Below are 13,134 nucleotides of genomic sequence, written 5' to 3'. Positions count from 1 at the left end.
GTATAAATATATATAATATTAATTTAAATCGTTATATATATTTAATGAAATAAAATATAAATATCGTTATATTTATTATACAGTTTAAGTAATGAGTTGTCAAAAGTGATTCTAGATATTTATAAAAGTTATATACGTTTTAATAATAAAGTTCTTTTTAAACTGAAAACGTCTTTGTACGTTTGAAAATAGATTAATAGAATATTATGGAAACCAATTCTCCACTAACTTTTGTCTAACTTTCGGAAATGACACTTTTTGTTTTTATTTATAAATAGCTTTACAAATTATTCTGAATATCGTTAAGAGGAATAGATTTTCTCAAATCATAGTGGACCTCTCAACAGAGACTTGTAATCATAATTCAATGTTTCTGATAATTTAATCATTTAATATATTTTTTTTATTTCGTTGAAAATCATATTGAAACAAATACGTTCGTGTAAAGTATTATACGTTTAATACTTTATTAATATTCTCAAGTTATAATATATATATATACATATACATATCTATTTATATATAACGGTTCGTGAATCGTCGGAATTTGGTCGAGGTTATAATGAATGTATGAACACAGTTTAAAATTCCTGAGATTTAACTTAACAAACTTTGCTTATCGTGTCGGAATAATATAAAGATTAAAGTTTAAATTTGGTCGGAAATTTCCGGGTCGTCACAGCTGTTCTGGACTACATCTTCTAATATAGGTTAGCAAGTGTGTCATTTTGGAAGACTTTACTTCCTTAATTTGATATTCAGGTTTATACATTTCAAAGCAATGATATCTGCAATAAACTTCATAGAAACATGTGATAAATGGTTCCTAAAATATGGGTTTATAAATTCTATTATACTTGGTTTTCTTTTATACGTTTTAATCAAATAATCTTATGTATTTTTAATGTATGGAGACAATAATTTCGGTTTTTGACACCTAATTTTTAATTGCTCGTAATTACCTTAAAAATTGACTAGATATATTTGTTTAAAAATTTTCAAAATTTTTCATGAAAACCACCAAGTTATAAGTTCTCGAGAATTTATATATTCCCTACCCCACACTTAAGATTATGTAATGCCCTCATTACATAAAATCAGATTAAATGTATAAATTCGAGAGGACAAAAAGTGTAAAGTATATGGAACTTCCTTTGTTAAGTAATTGGACATTGTAAAAATGCTTATTGTATGAACATATCCAATCCTCATATCACAATAATACTTTCGTGTTTTGTTATGCCGAATCTCATCATCGTAAGTACCTGTCAACAAATATGTTAATCACACACGAGATGGGGTTGTACTTTAGTAGTACAAAAATTTTACCCCACACTAAAAGTTTTTGTATATATAAAATACATAAAAGTAAAAGTAAATACTTAAAACACATCATAAAAATCATTTTTTATAAACAATATAAAAAAATAAAAAAATAAAAACTAAAAACTAGAAAAATGGACTTACAGGGCCTCCTTGATCTTCCTGTTCCTGTTGTTGTTGCTGCCGCTGTTCATTTTGGCGTTGTTCCTCGTAAAAACACCGATAGGCATCCTGACTTGCAGCTAGAGCAGCGTTGGGATCATAAGGTGGAGGTAGAGGATCACCGGGTGCTTGCCAAGGGTTGTATGAAGGAAAGGCTGAGGGTGTGTAAGTCTGTGGGTTAGCTGCGTATAGATATGCCTGATGATGTACCCACTCAAGTTGTGCTCCCTGGCCCCTTTGATCATATCGGATGTTTTCTAACATATTACCCTGAGCTATTTGGGTATTCCTAATGTCCCCTAATTGCCGAGACAAACTAGTATACTGGTTTTCTGATCTCTGTCCCCAATTTTCATATGAGTTCCTTACATCTAAACTCAATGAATTAAATGAATTTTGCAACATATCGAAATCAGAAGTACCTACATTAGACGAACTAGCCTGATCTGGCTGTCTCTGTCTTCTCCTAGTATCTCGCTCAGGTTCATCATCTTCCTCCATAGGAGCGGGAGCAACAACTTTTTGTCGTCTTAAATTAATTACCCCACCCCTCACTTGTATAGCTTTTGCAGTTTTATATACATCCAATCCTAAAGTTTTAACGGCTTGATCTACCGGTATGATTGGAGGTTCTGATTCACTCGGATCGAGTCCGAACCAGTTTCCTAAAAAAGTGATATAGTGACCACCCGACATGGCACTTGACCCTCTAGCACCCTTACCTACATGAGCCAAGAAGTAGGCAACTCCATAGGGTATACTGACGAAAGTATCCCTATCTCTGATCACGTCTAAATACCAAAGGTCAATATAATTAATTTTATCTGTATTACCAAATGACCTTTGGTTTATTGTGTTCGCTATAAATTTATGAATTATTCTGAACCAAACATCAGTGATCTTTAGGTATGATTCTTGGCCGGCCTCATATCTATTTCTATTAGTAAAAGATTGCCAAACTCTCCCAGAATCATAATTACCTGTATACCTAGCCCCAGTAAAAATATACTCCCTAAAACCGGGAGTCAACATCTCCTCGACGGTGTAAATCCCCAACGCGTTAGTCACGTTGCTTAGGGACATTCTTCTATCTACCCCACCCAGTCTAAATTGTAGAAAATTAGTATCATCGATAGTTTCTGGGTGTATGCCCATTCTAACAGTAGAATAGAATTCTAAGCACCATTCTCTATATACAGGACTATTTAAACTAAACAACCTCTCAAAATCATTAAAAACCAAATTCATCTCAAATTCGTTTGTGAAACTTTGATTTAAAATTTCCCTTATTTGTGTATCTAAGTTGACTGGGTGTCCTAAGGGAGCCCAGTCCACAACATATACTGGAGAGGTGTTTCTATTGATCAGAGAAAGTAAGTCTTTAACCTTTTGCACCCTTTGAGGTAAATCATTAGGGAATCTCAGGTTCGGGTGTAAGGTTTGGAGTTGTTGTTCCATTTGTGGTGTTACTTGTTCCTCTTCTTGCTGTTGGTTTACAGCCCTCATTCTAAATAGTCCATGCATAACAATTTAAAACAAAAAAATCGTCCCAATTGGATATGTTAATATTAGCAAAAGAATCCATATTCATCATACAAGCTTGTTTTCAACACCACAGGAACTAATATATCAACAACAGTTAAAACAAACAAAAATTAACCACAAAAAAAATTCAATATAAACAATCAAGTTTCATAAACAAAGTTTAATTCAAAAGGGGAAACATTCAATGAACTAAGCATATATAATTCAATCCAATCTCATTGCGTATGTTCCAGCTTCTAAATAACCCTTAACATCATTACAATCTATACTTGATTCATGTCAATAACAAAAATTATCAAACTTAGGCTAAAATTAAAATCACAAAATCAAACAATCAAACTCATGTTCAAAGGTTCTAACTACTATCACAACAGTTAAAAATAACTAATTATAATCACAATAACACACTTTAATAGCAATTCCTCAATTTTTCCCAATATGTATAAACCCTAACTTTGAAATAATCAATTAAACATCAAATTCTTATGCTAACCGGGTTTAACATCACACTAACAACATAGATATAGCATTAATCAAGCAAAATTCAACAATAACATGCATTAATTCGGATTAAAGCTATAAAAATAATTAATGAAAAAAAATTGAAGAACAAGTGGTAACAATGGGTTAGGACCCTTACCAATCTCGGCATGTTGAAAGATGGATGAATTGGAGGAGATTTATAGTGGTAATTAGATTTTTGGGTGTGATTTTGGTGGTTTTTGGGTATCTCCTTCGTCCACGGCAAACAGAAAAGTGGAAGAAAAAAAAATAAAGTGTGGAGGTGAAGTGCTGGTCGATCAGTTAAGGGATCTGACATTTCAACTTACGCGTTTCACGTAGACTTACGCGTTCCGCGTAGTTATTGATTGTACGTGGTTCGCGTGGATTACCACACGTTTCGCGTAAGTGTTAGGCCCCTGTTTTTTTTTTTTTTCAACTTTATAAGTAATCAAAATTTTAAAATATCTTTTTATAAATTTATATTTGTTGTAACGGAAATTTCGGTTGTTATACCTAGTCTTTATCCGTTTATAAATTTTCAAATTCAATTTATAAAATTTAATTCTTTAAAAATTAAAGTTTTTAATATTTTTCAAAAACAACTTAGAAATAAAACAAAACACTCTATTTTTATTTTTCTTTTTAAATTTTTAAATTAAAAAAAAATTAATATTTTAAAATTTTAAAACAAGTACATGAAAAATAAAAATTAAATGAATTTAAAATACACTCTATTATATATATATATATATATATATATATATATATATATATATATATATATATATATATATATATATATATATATATATATATACTTTAAACCAACTAATTTTCAAACTTAAAACTTTGTTTTCTATCAATTAGGTAGAGATAATCTCGGTAGTTACACCTATCATTACCCACGACAAAGTTTACAAATTATATATTTTTACGGTTATTGATAAAAAAGTATATTTTTAGTAGTTTTAATTTTTCTTTTGTTTTTGTGGTTTACTATTTAAAAGATATATTATGAATCCAACAATAAATTTCATGCAATTTGAAGAACGACAATTCAGTTGTTACACTTAACATTATCGTTTTCAATGAAAACAGGTTGAACTCAAGGTTCATCAATTTTAAATTGTAGACCTTTTTAATAAAAACAAACAACAAACAAATACAAACTAAAACACACCAAAACACAAACACACAAAAATGCACAAACATACAATTGGCGAGAAAAAGAATTAGATTGTGAAACCGCGTTGACTCGCCTCATAGTTGAGTCGTACCATTTCGCCCCCCATGGCTTCGTAGGCGTAACCTCGTTGGTTTAAGTGGTTTTCCTTTGAACATTTAAAAGGCCCTTCTCGGCATAAGGTTACGTACTCGTAATTAGAGTCTGTCTGGTTCTTTGGGCAGTTTCCGTAATGAGTTAGTTTTCCACATTTTACACACTTGCCCAAATGACGCGCTCGTTGCTTCTTAGCTGATTTTGATTTGCCTTTTGCATAATTATTCTTATTAAGTTCTTGCCTTATTTCTTTACTCGCCTGATCGCATCTACTCTTTATATCTAATACCACAACCCTCGGTAAAATTTTATCGCACATCAAAAAGAAGTGGTTGTAGGCATATTGATTGCGCATCTTGAAAATAAACAATAAATAAAAACGAAAGAAAATAAAAAGGTAGAATGGAGGGAGAAGACTAGTTCTTTAGTGTCTGCTAGGGAAAGACCGAACAAACCCCACTCTTAAAGATAAAACTAAATATCGAGAATGGAGTTAAAAACCTTAAAGTTACCCCGAATTTACTTATCCTTAGGGTAGAAAGTGATTTCGTCTCTTTCCGTAGTGTTGATTCCGTCAAAGTATAACTTGAGTCGATGACCGTTCACCTTGAAAGTTCCACCGTCTTTGCTATATGACTCCGCATATCTAGATAGAAAAACCTATTTTATTATATATGGCCCAGTCCACCGGGATCTAAGTTTCCCACGTGAAAACTTAAAACGTGATTGGAAAACTAATACTTTATCCCCTTGTTCGAATTCCTTTCTTTCTTTTAATCGTGCATCGTGCCATCTCTTAGTTTTCTCTTTGTATGTTTTAGAGTTTTCATAAGCTTGTAGTCTTAACTCGTCTAACTCATTAAGTTGTAAGAATTGGTTTTCTCCGGCTTCCACAAGGTCAGTGTTACATTCTCTTAGAGCCCAATATGCCTTGTGTTCAACTTCGACAGGTAGATGACACGCCGTACCATAAATTAATCGGAAAGGTGTAGTACCGATGGGCGTTTTGAATGCAGTTCTAAATGCCCAAAGCGCATCATCTAACTTTCGATGCCAGATTTTAGGATTATTTTTAACCGTTCTTTCTAAAATTCGTTTAAGACCTCGATTTGTGTTTTCAACTTGGCCACTCGTTTGAGGGTGGTAAGAAGTTGAGAAACGATGATTAACTCCGTACTTTTTAAGTACTTTCTCGAGTAATTAATTTGTAAAATGAGTTCCACGATCACTGATTAATGCTTTTGGAATCCCAAAATGTGAAAATAGGTTTTTTAGGAAGTTCACAACAACACGGGCATCATGTGTGGGTAAAGCTTTTGCTTCAGGCCATTTAGAAACGTAGTCAACTGCCACAAGGATGTATTTGCATTTATTCGATGCGAGAAATGGACCCATGAAGTCAATACCCCAAATGTCAAATACTTCACATACAAGAATGCCTTTTTGTGGCATTTCGTCCCTTTTTGAGATGTTACCGGATCTTTGACATGCATCACATGTTTTAACCATGTGGTGTGCATCTTTGAAGATGGTTGGCAAATAAAAACCAGAGTCATAGACCTTCTTAGCTGTATAGCTAGCTCCGAAATGACCACCCGCTGGACCTTGATGACAGTGCTCCAATATTTGTTGAGCTTCTTTACCATATACGCATCGACGGATAACTTGATCCGCTCCTATTCGAAAAAGATTAGGGTCTTCCCAGAAGTAAAATTTTAAATCAGCAAAGAATTTCTTCTTTTGCTGGTACGTTTGGTTTTTAATTAATACTCCTGCGGCGAGATAGTTTGCAAAATCTGCAAACCATGGAACCTCAAATTCGGTTTCTATTCTCATTAGAAACTCATCGGGAAAAGTGTCATGAATAATTGACTTATCTAGTTTTTCTAGGTCGAGATTCTCAAGACGAGACAAGTGATCAGCAGCGAGATTTTCAGCACCCTTTTTATCCTTGATTTCTATATCAAATTCTTGTAAGAGAAGAATCCAATGTATCAATCTAGGTTTTGCATCTTGTTTCTTGAACAAGTACTTTAGGGCTGAATGATCGGTAAAAACAATCGTTTTGGATAGCACAAGATATGATCTAAATTTATCAAAAGCAAATACAATTGCTAGGAGTTCTTTTTCTGTAGTCGTATAGTTGAATTGTGCTCCTGTTAGTGTTTTACTTGCATAATATATTGGTTGAAATTTGTTATCTTGGCGTTGTCCTAAAACGGCTCCTAGTGCGAAATCACTAGCATCACACATTAGTTCAAATGGTTTGGACCAATCGGGAGATACTATGATAGGCGCATTCGTAAGTTTATCTTTTAGAATGGAGAAAGCTTGTAAGCATTCGTCATTGAAGTCGAATGTACTGTCTTTCTCAAGAAGTTTAGTCATGGGTCGAGCGATTTTTGAAAAGTCCTTTATGAATCGTCGATAGAATCCCACATGACCTAAGAAACTACGAATTCCCTTAACGTTAGTTGGAGGAGGAAGCTTTGAGATTACATCGATCTTAGCTTTGTCTACTTCCATTCCATCTCGAGAAATCTTGTGTCCTAAAACAATGCCTTCCTTCACCATGAAGTGGCATTTTTCCCAATTTAAAACAAGATTTGATTCCTCACAACGAATTAACATTCGCTCGAGGTTTGAAAGGCATGAATTGAAGGAGTCTCCAAAAACAGAGAAATCGTCCATAAAGACTTCCATGCTTCCTTCTATCATGTCATGAAATATTGCCATCATACACCTTTGAAAGGTGCCTGGCGCGTTGCATAATCCGAACGGCATTCGTCGGTATGCGAATGTACCAAATGGACAAGTAAAAGTTGTCTTGTCTTGGTCTTTTGGATCAATGGGAATTTGAAAAGAACTAGAGAATCCATCAAGGAAACAATAGTACTCTTTTCCCGCTAAACGTTCTAGCATTTGGTCAATATAAGGAAGTGGGAAATGATCTTTCCTTGTCGAGTCGTTTAAATGACGGTAGTCTATACAGACTCTCCAACCAGTGACTGTTCTTGTAGGAACGAGTTCATTCTTATCGTTAAGGACGATAGTTGTACCCCCTTTCTTGGGTACTACTTAAACAGGACTAACCCATGGGCTATCGGATGTAGGGTATATTAACTCGGCATCAAGTAACTTGATAACCTCCTTTTTGACAACTTCTTTCATGTTAGGGTTTAACCTTCGTTGTCTTTGTACCACGGGTTTAAAATATTCTTCCATTAGAATCTTATGAGTACAATAAGCGGGGTTAATCCCCAGAATATCAGTTGTTTTCCAAGCAATTGCTTTCTTGTGAGTTTTTAGAACGGACATTAACCTACTCTTTTCGTTATCGGAGAGTTTTGATGAGATTATAACAGGTAATTGTGACGTACCTTGGATATAAGCATACTCCAAATGTTCCGGGAGTTCTTTAAGTTCCAAGGTTGGTGGTTCTTCCAAGGAAGATTTTATTCGGAACCTGTTACCATCGGCAATTTCTTCAAAGGGTTCATCTTCCTTGGGAATTTTTTCCTCACAACAATCTTCATCAATGACTACTTTCAATAATTTGTCAAGTTCAAGTTCTACATCAAATTCATCACTTTCACTTATTGGGGTGAAGTTCGAGGTGTCTACATTTAGTAATTCTTGCAATTCTTTTTCGACACAACAATCAACGATGTCTACTTTATAACATTCGTCATCGGAGGAGATAGGTTGTTCCATAGCTTTATCTATGTTTAAGGTAACTCTATCTTCCCCTACACCTAGACTAAGTTTTTTATCTTTAACACGCACAATGGCGTCGGCGGTATTTAGAAAAGGTCGCCCTAGAATTAGGGGAACCTGACTATCTTTTTCCATTTCGAGGACAACGAAATTGGTAGGAAAGATTAAATGATTAACTTTAACTGGTAGGTTTTTGGCAATACCAATAGGATAGTTAAAAGTTCTATCGGCCAGGCGTATACACATCCTAGTTGGTTTTAGATCACCTAGGTTTAGTTTTAAGTATAAGGAGTGTGGCATAAGATTGATACTTGTGCCTAAGTCAGCTAATGCATCGTACATTACTGAATCTCCCATCAGACACGGAATAATGAAACTACCAGGATCTTCGAGTTTTGGTGGCATCTTTTGCTTTTGCAAAATTGCTGAGCATTCCTCATTGAGGAATGTGGTTGAAACTTCTTCATATTTACCTTTATCGGCTATGAGATCCTTGATAAACCTTCCATAATTTGGCATACCCCTAAGAACTTCCGCGAGTGGCATGTTAATGCTAATTTGCTTAATCATATCGGCAAATTTCTGATATTGGCTCGCTAGTTTGTCTTTCTTTAATGCCTTTGGGTATGGAATAGGTGCCTTGTGCACCTTTACTGGTGGTTCTTCACTTTTCTTTGATATGACCTCTGGGGGATCATCTTTCTCTTGTTCTTTCTCAACATGCTCATCTATATCAATGGGTACTTGTAAAATAGAAGGAGACAAAGGAACTTCTGAGGACTTACTAGTTTTTGGGTTAACAGTTAAACTACTTCTAGTAGTTATAGCATTTACATGCTCATTCCTTGTTTGATTGTTGTTGGGATTCACTTGAGTATTTGAGGGGAGAGCACCTGGTGGCCTCTCCGATAGTAACTGTGAGATCCTTCCAACATCTCTTTCTAAATTCTGTATCGTAGCTTGTTGATTTCGAATTTGCTGAGTTTGAAGTTTCGTAGTTTGCTCGTGCTTAACCATAAAATCTCTCAAGAGATCTTCTAAACCGGATTTCTTCTGGGTTATGGTTGTATAAGTGCTTGTGGTTGTGGTTGTGGTTGATTGTGTTGGAAATTATTTTGATAAATTCGTTAAGGTTGATTTCGATTGTTTAGGTTATTGTAACCTGGTGGTGCATTTCTTTGATTTTGATTTGGGAAATTCCGGTTATTTTGGTAAACCGGATTTCCTCCTTGGTAATTATTGTTTAATCCTGAAGGTCCTCCTATTTGATAGTTGTTAATTGGAGGATATTTCCGATTATTTGCTTCTATCGCTGGAAAATTGTTGAAATTCATTTCACCTTTTCGCAAGTAACCTAAGAAATACGCTTGCTCTTCCATCGTTGTTTTATCACAATCTCTAGTAAGATGGGGACCTTGGCACAGTTCACATCCTACCCTGATAGCATGCTTTTCCTTGGTTACTTTCTCAATTTGCCTTGCTTGATTTGCCATTTGAACTTTTAAAGAAGCAATTTCATCATTGCTTTCGATATTAGCAACGGTTGATGATCTAGAGAATTCTATCTCTTGATGCCAATTATGAGAATGTGCTGCTATATCGGCAATGATTGTGTGAGCGTCTTTAGGTGTTTTCTTCATGATCGAACCTCTAGCTGCAACATCGATATCTTTACGAGTAGCCACATTTACTCCTTTATAGAATAGTTGGACTTTTTGGAATGTATTCAACCCGTGTTGAGGACATACCCTAAGCATTTTATTGAATCGGGTCCAAGCTTCATAAAGAGTCTCGTTAGACTTTTGCTTGAAGTGATTTATATCATTTTGCAACTTTGCTGCTTTTGAAGCAGGGAAGAACTCTGACAAAAACTTGTCCATCATGTCATTTCAATCTTCAATATAACCTTCCGGTAATGAATCTAGCCAATCACTTGCATTATCCTTTAGGGACCATGGAAAGATTTTCAAACATGCGACTACATCGGAGACATCTTTGATTTTGAATAGCTTGCAAATACTTACAAACTTACGAAGATGCTCGTTAGCATCCTTATTTGGAGCTCCACCGAATTGGCATGTATTAGTCACCATGTGAAGGAATTGACCTTTTATTTCAAAGCCGTCAGTCATCGTAGGTTGAATAATTGCGTGGCCTTGACCTGTTTTTGTCGCTTTCATTAATGTTTCCATCGTTTGATTTGTAGCAACCATCTCTTCTTCTTCTTATTTAATAACTGGCTCTATGATTGGTTGAATATCTGATTCAGAGTTAGAATCCAATGAAAGTGATTCTAAATCCTCAGCAAGAGATTCTACTTCTTGAGCTCTTAAGCGTTCGTGAAATTCTCTTTCGGGTTCAGGATATGAAGGAGTTAATTCAGTGTTGGAAGAACGTAAATTCATGCATTAATTTGTATTATGAAATCACAATACTAAAAGCTTTTCTAAGAATTGAATTCCTTAAAAGGATCGAATAACATAAAAACAATGATAAAAACCTTTAAACAAACAGATTTTCCTTCTGATTTTGCTCACGTTTCGAATAGCTAAAAGATGCAGTAGAGGGACAGGATTCGTTTGGTCCCAATATAATTGAGTACTGTTTGGCTCCAATAACCCAGTCCACGTACAAATCCAACTACTACTACGAATCAGAAAAATTATCTATTTATTTAACTGCCAACTCCCCGGCAGTGGCGCCAAAAAGTTGATGTGCTGAAACGTAACCTTTATTTTGAACGGATTTGAGTTGTTTTGTTACACAAATTAATTTATTGTTTATATGATGTTTTAATGAATTCGGGTTGATTTCAAACATATATAGGCAACTGGTCCTATCCGCGTACTTTAGTTTTATAGGTAAATCCGATTCGTTCCACAGGGAGATGGAGTGTTTAATGGTTTTTAATAGTCTTTGAAGTCAAACTTATTTAAAAGGGGGTTTTGGATTAGGAATTTATATTTAACATAATAATAATAAAATATTACCTAATCTTAATTTAATTAAACTACTTATTAATTAAAATTACAAGATTACATGATTTATAATTATTAACTTAAAAGTGAATTAATATGAAATTATACTAATGGTGATACAACAATTTTATTACTAAATGGTAATTAATAAAACAATAACTTGTAATAAAACTAAATGATTAGAATTTTGTTTTGAGCAATAACATATAATATAAATTTATTTAAATTAACGAAATAATAAGTTTTAATTAAATTAAAAATGAATTATAGGAAATTATAATAATTAAACTAATTATAAATTAATTAATTTAAAATAATAATAAAAGATCTAATTTAAAACTTAGAATTTAAATAAAATTCGTAACAGTGCTAGTACTACACTTACGCTTTTTGTGTACGTATATACGCGTTTCGCGTATACTTTTAAAGATACGCGGTCCGTGTGAAATTATACGCGATCCGCGTATGGTTTATTCGATGTGACAAAACAGTATTGGTCCAACCGAAGTACATTGATTTATATTTTCAATTTTTGCTGTATAATAACAATACGTAAATAAATAACAAATATAATTATTTACAATATATAAATAGGAGTGTTCACTTAAATGTTTCACCTCTAGATCCATGGATTGTTTTAAGTTTAAGCTCTATTAAAATGTTTAGTATAAAACTTTATATTTTTCTTTCGAATAAATGAAGTTTGAACTAGCTAAATTAAGTCTAATTTTCATCGGATCTTATTTAGATAGTTACTATTTCCCAAGTATTTAAATTGAGACCCAACCCAGTTTTGATTTTCGCCAAAACCCAAATCATAACGGTTTCCCTTTTTACAATTTCACTATTATATACCTAATGATATTACCCAAACCACCGAACTTTATTTCTAATTTAGTGTTAATAAATTATTCATAAGTTCATCTAAATCACTTTTAATGTTGAAGCTTAATTTATATAAATAAAAATAACTTTCGTTATTTGAATCTAATAAATTAAGTGACAAGGGTTAAATATCTAAATACATAATAATGGTTCTTTTAATTAGGCTCAATGTTAAAAATACTTAAGTTACATTTTAATTTTTACAATTGATAACAATCCATTTCACTAGGGGCTCTACATCTAAGCAAACACTAGGGAAATTTAGCTACTCATTATACTAGGGTAAACATAAAAATATAAATATACAAACATAATAATAGCGATAAAAATTGATAACGATAATTTTAATAGAATATACTTACGAAAATCTTCACTTTCATTAATTTCAAACAGTAGAAAATTACAATAACAACACCCTTGCACTTGAACAATAATACCCTTAATCACGAACAATACACCTTTAATATTGAAACTATCCTAAAAATTGAACTTTGAAAATTGATTGGAGTTGAACTTAAATTATACGGAGTACAAATAAACTAGTAAAATTAATTGGACTTGATATCTCACTGCCTTCTATCTCTCTCTGTATGTATCTGTGTTGGATGATGTGTATATGTAGTATATGTAGTATGTATCCTCTTGCATTAGTACTGCGTATTATATTTATCTGAGAGTTGAAGTAGTAGGTAGAGAGTAGCACACATTTACTTTTTTTGCTGTACACTGAAAAAGAATTAA

This window comes from Rutidosis leptorrhynchoides, chromosome 3 (assembly GCF_046630445.1).
Source record: "Rutidosis leptorrhynchoides isolate AG116_Rl617_1_P2 chromosome 3, CSIRO_AGI_Rlap_v1, whole genome shotgun sequence".
NCBI lineage: Eukaryota > Viridiplantae > Streptophyta > Magnoliopsida > Asterales > Asteraceae > Rutidosis > Rutidosis leptorrhynchoides.
Note: the sequence above shows the minus strand (reverse complement) of the source record.